This window comes from Aplidium turbinatum, chromosome 13, assembly GCF_918807975.1.
Source record: "Aplidium turbinatum chromosome 13, kaAplTurb1.1, whole genome shotgun sequence".
NCBI classification, from domain to species: Eukaryota; Metazoa; Chordata; class Ascidiacea; order Aplousobranchia; family Polyclinidae; genus Aplidium; species Aplidium turbinatum.
In genome coordinates this window covers 4,753,996-4,771,283 of record NC_137484.1, presented here as the reverse complement: position 1 = coordinate 4,771,283, position 17,288 = coordinate 4,753,996, and positions in this window count along the sequence as shown.

The following is a 17,288-nucleotide window of genomic DNA, read 5'->3' as shown; positions in this document are numbered from 1 at the left end:
GTTTCCACAAACATCACATTTATATGGTTTTTCACCAGAATGAGTGAGCTTATGACATTTCAAATCACGAGATCGTGCAAATGACTTTTTACAGACATCACATTTATATGGTTTGTCACCAGTGTGAAGTAGTTTGTGGCGATTCAAAAGATGCATATGTATGAAAATAATTCGTTACAAACATCACATTTATACGGTTTTTCACTAGTGTGAAGACGTTTGTGCCGATTTAAATTGGCTATAGGGTCATTCCATGCCAAATGAGCAAATGGGTTACACCACATGCCATAGATTTTATCGAAATTTGGCATACTTGTAGATGTCAAAGAAATATTAAGAATGCAAAAATATTTTTGGAAAATTTTAAATATTAGTAGAGTTATGGTCATTAGAAAAATCACCATTTTTGCCTGTTCCGCTTCAGTGATTTTGTCCAATTTCTTATTATCTGTCTAATTTCTTAACCTGTGATGAAACAAAATGGCTGAAAATTGCTAGACAGACATTTTAAGACCCAAGGAATCCAAAAATGTAAATTAAAACGTTGACAGAGAACTTCTTGATATGACTATAAAGGTTTCAATTTGCTACATGCATTTTTTGGAGGCCAAACTTTGGGGGCCTATAAAAAAAATGGGTATAAAAATTAAGAACTGAAATTCACATGTTTTATACTTATATCAATACTCTTTCATGTCAAATAAAAAGTATGAATTAATTTTGATAACTACTATGATAAAAGCTAAATTTTCTGACTTGCAAATTTTGTACCTTTTTACACTTGTTGTTCAAGATTTTTGTTTATGACATCACAATTTACATTATTGCTTGTTGATGACATCACAATTTACATATTGTTTGTCATGACAATTGTTATGTAGCTCATGAATGAATTGAATGCTGGTAATGCATTTAGGTTTAGTGTTCAATTTTAGGTTGTCCTATTAGTACTACATTAGTTTTACTTCTACAATAACACAATTATTCATCACAGCAATGCGACATTGCAAAAAAATGGAGAAATTATGCCATAAAATTCACTTTGCTAGAAGCATTGGGTTTGTGGACATTGGTGGACTTGCAAAAACAGATGAACATGTTTATTATGAACATTGACATTTCTCTGCTTAAGCAGATAAATGGGTTTTGAACACTTGAACAGTGGGAAAAGTATATTTCCTGGTTGCAAGATCTGTCGAGTATGTTAGGAATAATACATTACTAATAGGACAACCTAACATTGAAATCCCAATTAAAAGAGTACGGTAATTAACTCTACAAGTTACCACTAATATTACTATGGTGCATGGCCTACAACACTAAACCTAAGTGCATTATATACCAGTATTCAATTCATTGATGATCTACATAACAATTGTCATGACAAACAATAAATAATTCTATTTGAATAAGACCTTCTGATGATCCGTTAGGTGAAACAATTTGTAAAGGCTTCAGATAGTAATAACTATATTTGATTTAATTTGCTCTGCTTTGCTTTTTTGCTTAGCATTGAGCACTTTTTTGTAGTATTGATAGTTTTCATTGTTTTAACAATTGTCATGACAAACAATATGTATATAAATTGTGATGTCATCAACAAGCAATAATGGAAATTGTGATGTCATAGACAAAAATCTTGTACAATGAGTGTAAAAAGGTATAAAATTTGCTAGTCAGAAAATTTAGCTTTTATCATAGTAGTTATCAAAATTAATTCATATTTTTTATTTGACATGAAAAAGTAATTGTGTAAGTATAAAATATGTGAATTTCAGTTCTTAATTTTTATACCCATTTTTTTTATAGGCCCCCAAAGTTTGGCCTGCGAAAAATGCATGTATCAAATTGAAATCTTTATAATCTTATCAAGAAGTTCTCTGACGACTTTTTAATCTATATTTTTGGATTCCTTGGGTCTTAAAATGTCTGTCTAGCAATTTTCAGCCATATTGTATGATTGTAGGTTAAGAAATTAGAAATATGACAAGAAATTGGACAAAATCACTAAAGCGGAACAGGCAAAAATGGTGATTTTTCTAACGACCATAACTCCACCAATGTATAAAATTTTTCAAATTTTTTTTTTGCATTCTTAATATTTCTTTGACATCTACAAGTATGCCAAATTTCAATAAAATCTATGACATGTGGTGTAATTTTTCCAAAAAATTTGCTCATTTGGCATGGAATGACCCTATATGTAAATACGACTTGTCACAAATATCACATTGTTGTGGTTTTTCACCAGAATGAGTTAACTTGTGATATATCAAACTATGAGTTTGCGAAAACAACTTTGCGCAAATATCACATTTATATGATTTTTCTCCAGAATGAGTTAGCTTATGAGATTTTAAACAATCAGATCGTGTAAATGACTTTTCACAAACATCACATTTAGGCTATATGGTTTTGCACCAGCGTGAAGTAGTTTGTGCCGATTTAAGTTACATATTACTGAAAACGACTTGTCACAAACATCACATTTATATGGTTTTTCACCAGAATGACTTTGCTTATGAGATTTCAAATGACCAGATCGGGCAAATGATTTTTCACAAACATTACATCGATATGGTTTTTTACCAGCATGAGATCGCTGATGTCTTTCCACTTCAGATTTGCATTTAAAACTCTTGCCACAAAATTTGCAACAAAGTCGTTCCCTCAAGTGAATTCTTTTGTGACTGATCAATGCTGAATTGCTTCAGAAATGTTTATAACATAGGCTATATTGCACTTTAAAGTTTCTTTCTCAGTTGGTTGGATGAAAGAACACCTTTCTTGATACAAATATGGAGGACATTTCTTGGTGGCTGAAGCAGTTTTTAATTCATCTTGGTCAATAATCACAGGTTAACAAAATTCGAAAAAATTTTTTAATCGAGAATGGGAGTAACTTTTCTTAGACTACAATTTGCTGCTGATTTCAAATCTGGCGCTAGTTTTGCTCTAGCACATCAGGTTTTAAAGATATTGGTCTGAAAATTTTTGACCAGAAACGTCAATATTGCGTTCAAATACCGATTTTGTCGCTACAATTTTCAAATTTAGATTAGCTTCAGAGAGCAGAGTGTTTCAGATTTGTGCGTTGCTTTCACAGATTCAACACTATTTAGTTGCATATGTATGCATAGACACTAGAGTGCAAAAAATGCCTCTTAAACCTTGTCTGAGGTACTAAACACTTGAGCTAGCACAGTACTGAAGTGTCAGGTTTTTCAGCTCCCTATATTATATTTCAAACAGTCATGGTTGACGCTGAATGTGCGCTTCAAACAAGCTACACAAGATCAGCTTCAAAACCTTGCATACATCAAATAACCAACAAACAAAAACACAAGAAAAACGCTCAGCATGATACCAAAGATAGTGTTTAGAATGTTGCAATGACACTTAGACATTGCTGCATTAAAACCGCTGGGCATATGATTTTCGTTTAGGTGTACATGTTGGATCATCGCGATGCAGCATCCAGCAGTAATCACCCATCATCCTTTCGTTCCAGAACCCTTGATAGCGTGCTTCCATGCTTTGGATATCTTGGTGAAACCTTTCACCTTGTTCATCACTCACTGCACCAAAGTTCTCAGGAAAAAAGTCCAGGTGGGAATGAAGAAAATGAATCTTGAGGGACATGCGGCAGCCCATGTCATTGTAAGTTGAGAGCAACCTTTCAACACCTTTTCTGAAGGAAGCAGCCTTGAAATTTCCCAAAAAGTTAGAGCATAACCATTTAAAGGGTTGCCATGCTCGACATTCTGATGAAGTAAGTGATTTTTCAAAGTCAGTATCTTTTAAAACTTCTCGAATCTGTGGACCAACAAATATTCCTTCTTTAAGCTTTGCATGACTTAGTTTTGGAAATTTCTTACAGAGGTACAGAAAACCGTTTGAATTTGATTTGCCCATTGCTTTCACAAAATTCTTCATCAAGCCGAGTTTGATATGTAACGGCGGCAAAAGAATTTTGTCAGGATTAACTAGAGGAACATTTTGGACACTTTCTCTTCCAGGATTGTAGGAGCTTCTTGTTGGCCAATCCTTTTTCTGGTAGTGCTCAGTAGTAGCGCAACTATCCCACAGACACAAGAAACAACAGTACTTTGTAAATCCTCCTTGCATCCCCATTAAGATTCCAATCATTTTCTGATCTCCACAAATACTCCACTCATAATCCCTATAATTAATAGCATTGAGAAGAATTTCGATGTTTTCATAAGATTCCTTTAGGTGCACCGAGCGTGCTATGGGAATGGATGGCTTTTCATTTCCGTTATGTAAAAGAACAGCTTTCAGGCTTCTTTTCGAGGAATCGATGAAAAATCACCACTCATGAGGATTGTGAACTTCTCCCAATTTGTGAAGAAGTTCTTCAATATCATGACAAAAGCACAGGGGGCCATCAACTTTAAACAAAGCAGCAAGGTCTTTGTTTCGTTTTCTGTAATGGCTCACCGCAACACCTTCCTCAACCAGATTTCGCTCTTTTAATCTTGACGCAAGGATTTCTGACTTTTACTTTGAAAGGCCAAGGTCTCTAATCAGATCATCGAGGTGCTTCTGGGAAAATAACTGTGGCCTGCCTTCTTCTTGATACTCAGAACTTGTTGATGAGAGTTCGCTTAATGAAGCGACGTCATCACCATCATCTTCAATGGAATCTAGGCCTCCCTGTGGAGGTAAAGGTGGCGAAATGGTTTCATCATGAGGAACCGGCCGGCAAGCAGATTCCAAGTTTGGATAAGTTATTTTGTCCTTTTGCTTGAAAGAAAATCCTTTTACTTTTGTGATGCAAAAATAGCAATCTTGGTAGTGATCTTTTGGTTCTCGCCAAATCATTGGAACTGCAAATGCCATAGACAATGATCGTTTGTTCAACCAGTTATGCAAGCCATGGGCACAAGTAACGCATATTTTACGAGGAGCTCAGGTCTTGTCTAGATCACCAAGTGGACAGCCAAAATATGCCATGCATATTTTCTTGATATCTTGAGTTATATTTCTTTGCTGGATTTTGCTAGTAAATCTACCACAAATATAGCAAAAAAGATCTGGATGATTTGTGCACTTTCGTCTTGACATAGCTATTTTGAAAACAGTGCACGGTATTCTAAAATGTGGCAAACAAATGTTATTTTAGTAGGCTAGCCTGGGCTACATTGAACTCAAACTTATAAATTGATGTGAGTTGTCGTAGTGTCAATGTTGGAAGACACTAGGGTTCAGTTTCTAGTAGATGATAAACGCAAGTTTTCTAACTTGTGGATCGTCTTTCGTCTCAATCTCTCACGATCGTTCGTTCGATCGTTAGCTTCTATTACTTGATCGATTCATGCAATGTTCATATACGAAGCCGTAACATTGTACGGCTCCAGCTCATCAATTGTACGGCTTATCATTGTTTTATTATGACGTCACACTTAATTTGCGAAAAAAAAACTGCTTTACTTGCCTGTAAATGTGGCATGTCTTTAAAATTTTAAAATTGGAATATCTAGAAAACATGATGTGCTAGGAAAACAATAAAGACATTTTTGAAATCAGCGCACAAAATGCTTCTAGAATCAATCAATCACAAGCTCGATTAAAATTTGCTGTTGACCAGTGTTTTCACATGATTCAGGAACTTCAAGCTTCACTCGAACCTTTTCATCTTGATTCATACTGAAAGGTAAAACGATAATTAAACGTTTCTAGCAAACTGATCATGCAACTCGATAGTAACAGAAAAGATGGGATGTGAAAAAGTATAATAAAAAGTAGTATAATATGAGTAAGCCTACAAGACATTTTGACAAAACCAAATTTCCGTGAGACTATTGATGAAGGTTAATTTAGCGCAACAACAACACGACGTGGAATACATTTTACCGCAAGACCACATGCTGCAAACTACGCACCGTACTCTCTATTTTATCTTTGTCCTCTCTTTGTCCGAAAAAGAAATTTTTTAAAACGTATTCTATTTTCTTGATAAATTTTCGTTGCGAACTGCACTATTCTTTTTGGACACTACTACACTGCTAACAGTGCTCTGTGACGTAAGTCATCCTACTGCACCAACTCAATACATTCTTTCCTAATTCTATTTTTGTCACATCAAGGCTTAATGCCCAGCAAGTGAAATACTCGGATTAAGTGGACAGGAAGTCAAGGAAGCCAATTTTCACATTTACTATGGAAAACCAGCACAAACTTTCATGCGAAGAATTCAATCTTTTACCGAGTACAGCCCCAAAAAATAAAATAAAAACTGGCTAAAAATCGCCAATGATAGAGACTTTTATTGATGCTAAGGTATTTTGCACCCAACTGGTTTAACTAAAATCTTGACGGTATTATCATTATCAACAGTGCGAAGTTGTCTGTGACGTTGCAAATTACTGAAACGAAAAAAAAAACAGTTAGCTTGTCACATTTCAAATTACAAGATTGAGAAAACTATTTTTCACAAACATCACATTTGTATGGTTTGTCAAAACTGTAATTAGTTTGTGCCGATTTAAATTATCTTTGCGTGAAAACGGTTTATCACAAACATCACAAGTATGTTGTTAGAGCTTATGAAACTTCAAACCACCATATTGGAAAAATGACTTTTCACAAACATCACATTTATATGGTTTTCCACCAGCGTGAATTTACTGATGTCCTTCCAATGCAGATTTGCATTCAAAAACTGTTATCACAAAAATTGCAACAAGGTTGTTCCCTCAACTGTTGTTTTTTTTATGAGTACCGTACTCAATGCTGTCTTGGTTTGGAAAGCTTTATTACATATGTACTGCAGTTTAGAGTTACTTTCTTAGTTGATAGGATGGGAGATAACTCTTCTTGATACAAATATGGATGACATTTCTCGAAGTCTGAAGCAGTTTTTAAATCATCTTGGTCAATAATTTCATACAATTTGCATACTTTAGGAACTTCAAGCTTCATTTGAATCTTTACATGTTGATTCATACTAAAAGGCAGCTCTATTCATCACATGTTGTCTTTTGATAACAAAGGGCCCACTGAGGACTTTCACGTTCCAGTAGATATGCATTTGCAACATATAATGCAAAACTTACAGTAAAACGGTTCCTCTGATGAACAAGCTAATGATTGACCACCGATGATTTCAGTTTAAAATGCTTAAACATACGGTACATACATACCACACAACGTCATTCAGAACTTCATTTTCAGTTGATTGGATTGGAGATGGTAATTCTTCCTGATGCAAACATGGATAACATTCCTTGACCTTGGTGTTTGGACCAGTTTCCAAATGATCTTGGCCAATGATTCCATAAGGTTCGCATACTTCAAAAACTTCAAGCTTCACAGGGACACTTTCGTGTGGATTCATATTCAATATTGGTAAAAACTGCAAACACCATTTTTTGTTATTCACCAGAATGAGTTAGCTTATGAGATTTTAAAGTGCCAATATGCGAAAATGACTCTTCACAAACATCACATAAATACGGTTTTTCACCACAATGAGTTAGCTTATGAGATTTCAAATTACCAGATTGCGAAAAAGACTTTTCACAAACATCACATTTATATCGTTTTTCACCAGTGTGAATTCGCTGATGTCTTTCCAATTCAGATTTCCATTTAAAAATCTTACCACAAAAATTGCAACAAGAACGCTCACTGAAGTGAATTTTTCGATGAGGATTCAATGCTGATTTGCATTGGAAATGTTCATAACATACATTGCAATTCAGAGTTTCCTTTTCAGTAGGTTGGATGAAAGACAACCCTTCTTGATACAAATATGGAGGACATTCCTTGGTGGCTGAAGCAGTTTTTAAATCATCTTGGTTTATAAGTTCACATGATTCAGGAACTTCAAGCTTCACTCGAACCTTTTCATCTTGATTCATGCTGAAAGGTAAAACGATAATTAAACGTTTCTAGCAAACTGATCATGCAACTCGATAGCAACAGAAAGGATGGGATGTGAAAAAGTATAATAAAAAGTAGTATAATATGAGTAAGCCTACAAGACATTTTGACAAAACCAAATTTCCGTGAGACTATTGACCAAGATTAATTTGGCGCAACAACAACTCGACGTGGAATACATTTTTCCGCAAAACCACGTGCTGCAAACTACATACTCTCTATTTTATCTTTGTCCAAAAAAGAAATTTTTTAAAACGTATTCTATTTTCTTGATAAATTTTCGTTGCGAACTGCACTATTCTTTTTAGACACTGCTACACTGCTCTGTGACGTAAGTCATCCTACTGCACCAACTCAATACATTCTTTCCTAATTCTATTTTTGTTACATCAAGGCTTAATGCCCAGCAAGTGAAATACTCGGATTAAGTAGACAGGAAGTCAAGGAAGCCAATTTTCACATTTACTATGGAAAACCAGCACAAACTTTCATGCGAAGAATTCAATCTTTTACCGAGTACAGCCCCAAAAAACAAAATAAAAACTGGCTAAAAATCGCCAATGATAGAGACTTTTATTGATGCTAAGGTATTTTGCACCCAACTGATTTAACTAAAATCTTGCCGTTATTATCATTAATAACAGTGCGAAGTTGTCTGTGACGTTGCAAATTACTAAAGCGAAAAAAAAAACAGTTAGCTTGTCACATTTCAAATTACAAGATTGAGAAAGCTATTTTTCACAAACATCACATTTGTATGGTTTGTCAAAAGTGTAAATTAGTTTGTGCCGATTTAAATTATCTTTGCGTGAAAACGGTTTATCACAAACATCACAAGTATGTTGTTAGAGCTTATGAAACTTCAAACCACCATATTGGAAAAATGACTTTTCACAAACATCACATTTACAGTATATGGTTTTCCACCAGCGTGAATTTACTGATGTCCTTCCAATTCAGATTTGCATTCAAAAACTGTTATCACAAAAATTGCAACAAGGTTGTTCCCTCAACTGTTGTTTTTTTGATGAGTACCGTACTCAATGCTGTCTTAGTTTGGAAAGCTTTATTACATATGTACTGCAGTTTAGAGTTACTTTCTTAGTTGATAGGATGGGAGATAACTCTTTTTGATACAAATATGGATGACATTTCTCGAAGTCTGAAGCAGTTTTTAAATCATCTTGGTCAATAATTTCATACAATTTGCATACTTTAGGAACTTCAAGCTTCATTTGAATCTTTACATGTTGATTCATACTAAAAGGCAGCTCTATTCATAACACGTTGTCTTTTGATAACAAAGGGCCCACTGATGACTTTCACGTTCCAGTAGATATGCATTTGCAACATATAATGCAAAACTTACAGTAAAACGGTTTCTCTGATGAACAAGCTAATGATTGACCAACGATGATTTCAGTTTAAAATGCTTAAACATACGGTACATACATACCAAACAACGTCATTCAGAACTTCATTTTCAGTTGATTGGATTGGAGATGGTAATTCTTCCTGATGCAAACATGGATAACATTCCTTGACCTTGGTGTTTGGACCAATTTCCAAATGATCTTGGCCAATGATTCCAAAAGGTTCGCATACTTCAGAAACTTCAAGCTTCACAGGGACACTTTCGTGTGGATTCATATTCAAAATTGGTAGAAACTGCAAACACCATTTTTGGTTTTTCACCAGAATGAGTTAGCTTATGAGATTTTAAATTACCAGATTGCAAAAATGACTTTTCACAAACATCACATTTATATCGTTTTTCACTGGAATGAGTTAGCTTATGAGATTTTAAAGTGGCAATATGCGAAAATGACTCTTCACAAACATCACATAAATATGGTTTTTCACCACAATGAGTTAGCTTATGAGATTTCAAATTACCAAATTGCGAAAAAGACTTTTCACAAACATCACATTTATATCGTTTTTCACCAGTGTGAATTCGCTGATGTCTTTCCAATTCAGATTTCCATTTAAAAATCTTACCACAAAAATTGCAACAAGAACGCTCACTGAAGTGAATTTTTCGATGAGGATTCAATGCTGATTTGCATTGGAAATGTTCATAACATACATTGCAATTCAGAGTTTCCTTTTCAGTAGGTTGGATGGAAGACAACATTTCTTGATACAAATATGGAGGACATTCCTTGGTGGCTGCAGTAGTTTTTAAATCATCTTGGTTTATAATTTCACATGATTCAGGAACTTCAAGCTTCACTCGAACTTTTTCATCTTGATTCATTCTGAAAGGTAAAATGATAATTAATTGTTTCTTGCGAACTGATCGTGCAACTCGATAACAACAGAAAGGATGGGATGTGAAAAAGTGTGGGTAAAATATTATAATATGAGCATCAAACATCTTAACAAGGCCAACTTAGCGTGAGCAAAATTCAAATGCAAAACCAAGTTTCATTTGAATTCTACCGCAAAAACAAAATTATTTTTTGTAAGATAAAACTACATTACAACAAATGAATATGATGTCTTGCTATAAGAGTTACTGCATAGTTTTGTAGCCTAAACACAAGCTGTTGCCTCCAACTTTGAAAATAATTTGAAATTTAAACGTTTTTTTACCAACACTTTTGTGTCAGCTGAAAACGAACAGTAACAAACATAGGCGTTGATTTCTTTCTTAGAAGAGAGAAATTCTGGGTGGGCAAAAGTTTTCAAACAGATTTCATTGAATGTGTATGTTCGCAAATTCGCAATGGTTAGTCTTTCTCACAAAGACTGCGTTTGCACTTTGCATCGCTGCAGCAATTTAGCTTTAATAGGTTTGATGTTTGCTTTGTTGCGCCTTGCGATCTTATGAGCGTTGCTAAACTAAACAAACTTCTTTTATGTTTTCTTTTGCGACCTAAAAAGCGCGTGACTCGTGACCTGTTATCTTTAAAGTGGCGCCTTCGGATTTGCTGCAAAATGTTTGGACAGGTGACTGGCTGACTGTGCGGATATTGCGGTTTTGTACCGTGCCAAGAGAGAGAAGAGATGAGTTCGGCAGTTTAACAGGGTATTGGCTTGATATCAAATCGTGCCCAAACGAATTGAAAGCGAAGTTCATCAAATACTTTCCAGATCTAGATGAGAAGCGTAAAACCTGGAAGTTCATCAGAAACCCGTTTCAATGCGAAGTAATTGATATTTTCGAAGAAGGACAAGAGGAGTTTCTTACAGTGGACATCTTTAATTTCGGCAGGGATTCCTTTTCTGTTGCTTTGCAATGTCCCGACGCAAGTTATATTTAGACTCAATAGCCACTGAGCAAGTGGAATACTTGAATAGAGCCTGTCATATGATAGGTTTTGTCTTTGTAAATCATGACTGAGCTGTAGCTTATTTACAAGGTATTTTACAGTTTCTTCCGTTCCACAAACATAATACTCGGTGGGATTTTCCAGCGGCTTTCCACAATAAGGATAGGTGGTAAAAGTGTAACTGTAGTTAGTTGCGTTAATCGATTTGAAGAGCATTCCATATTTAGCTGGCTTGCTTGGGTTGTATTGCTTGAAACCAATACGATTTCTCATTGGATACAATGTTTCATCCAATGCCAGAAACTCTGCTGGAATAATATGTTTGGAACAGTTATCATTGAACATTTCAAACAGTGTGAGAATAGCAGCAAATATGTCATGCTTCCATCTTGTCTGGCGAGTGGCTTGATTATCAAATGTCAAGCAAGCATGGAGAAACTTGAAGCGATTTTTGCTCATTGTTACTCCAAACCCTGGCGGTACTACTACAGGTGCGAATAATTGGTTTATTTCATGACCGTTGAGACCCAGCATACCTCGCATATAAACCAAACCAATATATGCCAATAGTTCGTTTTCATTGGTTTCTAGATCATCATCGTCTCTGCCTAAATTCATGCAACGTATTCGGTTGTTTGTGCTATCAACCATCAAGTCAATCATTGGTTGAGAAAACAATAGCTTTCATGCCTTCTCACAATTGTCTGCATGCGTTGCAGTGTCTTTGAGTCCTGGCTCTCTTCCCACAATAACACATGACCTCGCTTGGCGACCAGTTTGTTGCGGTGACTTAGTTGTCCAGCCAATTTCCTTATCTTTTTTGCTTTTGTTTTCTTTTTCTAATATTCCTACGTACGATTTATGAGCTCTAAGTACATTCACGTCATCATAGTTTTCCTCATTCAAGGCCGAAGTAATATCGTGAACTCGTCGTTTAGAAACTGCTACAGTTACTCTTCTACTACCAGCATTTGATTCCACATTACTTTGCTCTAAATTAAGCACTTCTGTCGATGGCTCATAATCTATTTCTTTATTAGACTCAGACATTAGCACATCGTTAATATTTTCCTCAAAAGAATTTTCCAGTTGTTCGACAACTTCGGTTGCAGAAAATTGTTGTCGAGCCATGTTGCGCATTTGAAGTGTGGTTGTATGTCATGCACAAATTTTTCTCACAAATAAATGTACATGTTGGGTTTTCTGAGTATTTATGTGGAAATTGGTTGCACCATACTGTTTGTAAAAACCAATTAGCCTAGAAACAATTTTAACTTTGCTGGCATTGTTATAGTACAGACAAAGGAATGAATGCAATCAATAGGTATGTTCTAAAAACAGCGATGTTTGCACAGCAGCTTGAGCGTTTCTTTTACCTAACCTAATTTTATGCTGGATGTTTGTTCTAATCATTTCTGAGGAGACTTTGTAACAATTTTATTTTGTTCAAACTGCTGTTTTGCGTGCAGAACAATAAAGAGTAAAGTTCCAAGATTACAAAACAAAGCGATGTTGACTAATCTCGATTGGGTTATTTTGTACAGCTTGATCATTGATGTTCACTACTTCATGAAACTTTATTACGTTAGGCTGCAATCCTGCTTGCATAAAAAAAAACAAAAAAAAACCGTTCTATTCAGTGTTTGTAATTTGCAAATTTATATATTAGATAACCTATTAGCATTAGACACAATATTGTAACCTCAAACTTCTATTGAAGTTTCAAACCAGGCAGCAAAATCCGTCATTTTTAAATTGATTCAACGTCGACAGACGTTTGAATCAACGTAAAAATGACAGATTTTGTTGTCTGGGAACCTCTGTCATTTTTGGTGAAAAAAGCTCCAACAGCTAATGAAACTAACTTTTTCTGTTTTTGTGTAAACTAAAATATACAGAGCATACTTGAAGACAAGTCACAAAAATGACAAGTTTGACATGAAATAAAAGTCTTCTTTTTGACCTTCGTAAAGCCATAAAAATAAACTAAAAGTATGCAGTAAAATTATGGTTACATTTAATCTTTGTATTTATTTATTATACCAACGTTATATTTCTTACATTTTTATATTATTTATCAACCATGTTGTTTATCATAAAATTTGGAGGTTTTTTTGTTCCGTAGCCTAATTTTTTACATAGGGAAATTGTTGCTAGAAACCGATTACAAAATTGTGACAAAGTTGAGTTCTAAACTTCATGCACTTTTGTTTGCGAAAACACATGTCCCACGAGATCAACTGCATTTGTTCATAAATGCCAGTCTACTTGTCATGGTTCACTGATTTTTCTGAACAATACATTGCAACACATCTGATATCAAGCAGAGCGAAGATTTGACATCGTGAATAATTTTCTTTCGACAACTGCTGACGCAAAATCCAGCAGTGGAGTTAATCCCTCTTCAATTTCACGCTGATTATTTTTTTACTAGTTTTGCAGATAATTTTGGGAGTAGGGTGTCAAAAACTGCTGATTACTAAAAAACTATATTACACAAAAATGTCATTCTTTTACTAAATCAAAGATGAATAATTTTTAGGAAAAGTCATAAAATTTCAGTTAATTTGAGCCAGTAGCTTTTATGTAATCGATGAAAGTTATAGGTATGGATGGAACCCGTCCACCCGTTAGTCCGAATAGGGTTAATTTCTCTCTATTCTTTGATTAATGCCCGACTTCTAAACTGACCCACTTAACTGTCCCAGAATTCTAATTATGTCACTCCGTGTAGTATGAAAGAGGGACCCTCATATGTTGGAAGATTTATTATTTCAGAGTGCAATCGCCATTCTTTGTTATTTAAATCATTGAACTCACATTCTGTCATTTAATACCCAGAAGACATAAATTGTTGATTTCTGGCAAATGTGTATTGTCAGCATCAATTTCAATACAGAAATCATCATCCCTGAAAATGTTACTAGCCTCTGTATTGCAAGCAGAATACCTTATTAATTTTCTTCGCTTTGTTGTTGCTTTGGATAAGATTGATTTTACTGGCATATTTAACGAAGGTAGACAGCCTGGCTTGATCCAAGACTTGTGTGATGTTCGTTGCATATCATCATAGAGAAAATGTTTTTCACATATAAAAGCTTTTCCAGACTTGACTCTTCTTTTAAATTGCACATCATATCGAAACTTGAAGATGATCTAAACATAGCATTACATGGTAGTTTCAGTTTGTTAAGAGTGAGTAGTAATTTCATGTTATTCATATTCATGTCTGTTATTATTCATATTCATAGTAAGTAATATTCATATCTGCATCTGAAGTGGTTCAGATAAAGCCTAAGGATGAAGGTATTAAAATTAGTGAACTACCGGTACATACTCTGAACCATAAAACCTCCAACTTTGTACTGATACTTTTACCAGCTAATGTATAGCATATCCCTCCAATGTTTAAAATTGAGGTTATAGAAGGGTTAAAGTTAAGACAATTATTAACTCTGTTCTTAATCTCATCCCTAACACTAGCCTGACTCAACTCCGAACCTTGCTCATTTGCAATTTGCGCACCGGTATCCAAAACCTTAAAGTGCCTCTGACAGGTAAATAAATTCGCTAAATTTACCTAAGATACCAAAGAGATGACACTAACAAACTTCCCTGACCAGCAAATAGTAAAAAATATCAACAGGCTACTAAGTTACACGCTTGCAAACTTTCGTTCACTTTCGGCGAATCTGGCACTCATTCAATTGCGAAAATAAAAACGGCAATTCCGCTGTGACGTCACCATGGGTGGGAAGGATACATTCTTTCTCTGTGGTGAGTTAGTAAGGTATGGTACGACTACTTCAAAACGTGAATGTGTGGGGCTCTATTGGTCTAAAGCATGTGCAAAATGAGAAATACCGAAAAGAAAAAGTCAACTTATTATTACTATCAGGTTTAGATCAAATAGATTGAGTTTATTTTTATCAAACAACATCTCAATTCAATTGAAATTGCAGTTTTTCTAAACTCCTGTAGGGCTACAATTTTGATAAATTTTTATTTGTCCTAATCTGGCTATAGCCATTTGCAGTGTAACAGCAGTATCTCACAAACAGTACCCTTAAGTTATGGTTGAGGTAATGCCTGCAAATTGCTGTTTATGTGACAGTGTCAGTGACAAAGACGTGTGCTATCTTTTCATGCTTTCAAACAAAACAAGGTGCTGAGAGGAAAATAGTCAAAGTTTTCTTCAAGTGTTCGAAAGTGGGATGGACCATACAAAACTAGTCCTATATGTTCTCTTCACTTTACTGGAGATGATTTTGTTAACACCACCAACCCGATTTGGATCCTCCCAGCAATGAGTGGCGTGCTGGGAACTGTAGTGTAGGTGCATGTTGCATTTGCCACAAGTGCGAGTCTATGTCCCAGCTCAATGAATGTGTAATTGTGTATGTTGCCATGAAGTGCCACAGACGAAAGAACTTTTGAAGAAAGACGCATCTAGCTGTGTTACAAATTTGACCAATTTTGAGGCACACTTACATCCTGCAGTTCTGAGGACTTTTTTTATGAGGAGCAGGAAGAACTGGAGAAAAAGCAATAAACTGAAAGGAGAAAACGGAGACCTATCAAAAGAGTAAGGATGCTACATTAGGCTAAAAATACCCTAAACGCTAAAGAATGCACACTAAAAGAAGTGATTTTATTTCCTTGCAGGCAGTAGGCTATCGGTAATTAGTCGCTTACAGGCATGTATTGGAGTGGATACTACAAGGTGGTGCTCTCGGAAGCAACAATCGAATTGTGCTGCCGTCATGCATTGTTTGGCGAATCCGAAACAATTTTCAAGTCCAGATAGCCGTTACACCGGATTTCAATGGCCAACTGAAGGCACATTATGAGAGAGAGAGAACTTTTATTTATTTATAAATAGTGATGAATGATGATGAATTAAATATGAATGATGATTCGTACGATTTCTTCATTTTTCACTTCAAGTATATTTTAGGTTTTGTAGGAACCTATCCAGTACAGTTTTATTAAACTGCAAAAAACAATAAATCTTAGAAAAAAGCAACCACTTGTACCAACTCCGACCAAACTGTGATCAATTACATCTAGAAAGCATTTGTTTCATCCGTCGCTAACGACGCCCACCCAGGATGACGTAACACCACCAAAGTCGTCCCAGAGCAATGAAATATGGAGTTTCGCCTGTGGTGGCGCTGTGGAGCAGTCGTTTTGTATAAATTTCTCCCTAACCAGTTGAGCTTCAAGGTTAAGATTAAAAAGTTTGCTAAGCATAATTCTGCGCTAGGAAATGCTTAGAAAAGTTACTATACTTGGGTCCAACCTGTCAGGGGCACTTTAAGTATACTACATTATAGGGAGCTGGCACTTTAAGTATACTACATTATAGGGAGCTGGTATACAAGTCCCCCCCAATCCCCACCCTCCCTTGGTAACTCATGACAAAGACAGGAATCGACCAAACATACAGGGTAAAACGGATGCAACCTAGTTTGTACCCTGAACAGTTCGCATAGGTGCCGGGTTTTGAAAATCGCCGGGGAGGGGCAAACTTTCTAGTCGACTGATTGCTTACATTCAAAATGCTGATGTTTGTTTGTCAGCATTGATGTTTTTTTGTGTCTATATGCCATTGTATATCGCCAAGCTTTATAATATAGGCTCAGGCCTCGAAATTCACGGCGGACATCGGACATGTCCGCCGTCACAGCATGTGATGTCCGCGGGAAGTACCATCTAGATTGGTCATATTTGTCCGCCGAGAAATACCGGAACTAGCGATACAAATCGTCATTGCATAGCACGAACAATCGTTGCAATAATATAATTTCCAGCGCATTCTAGCGCGCATCTAGAAAATGTGAATACTGTATCCCTTAGCTTCCATTCAAGGAAGAAAACTTTCGATTTTTACATTGCTTCAATGATTGATGACATTGAATCAGCGTGACAAAGGTGAATTCTTCGCTAAGAATCGATAGGAGTACAGGTACTTCTACACCAGTGGTCACCAAACTTTTTCTCTGAGGGCCGGATTGCTGCGAGATTACAGCTGCAGGCCGGATGCAAATTGCGAAAAGATATACAACTATTTAGAATCTCTACTGACTTAAATTGTCCAAA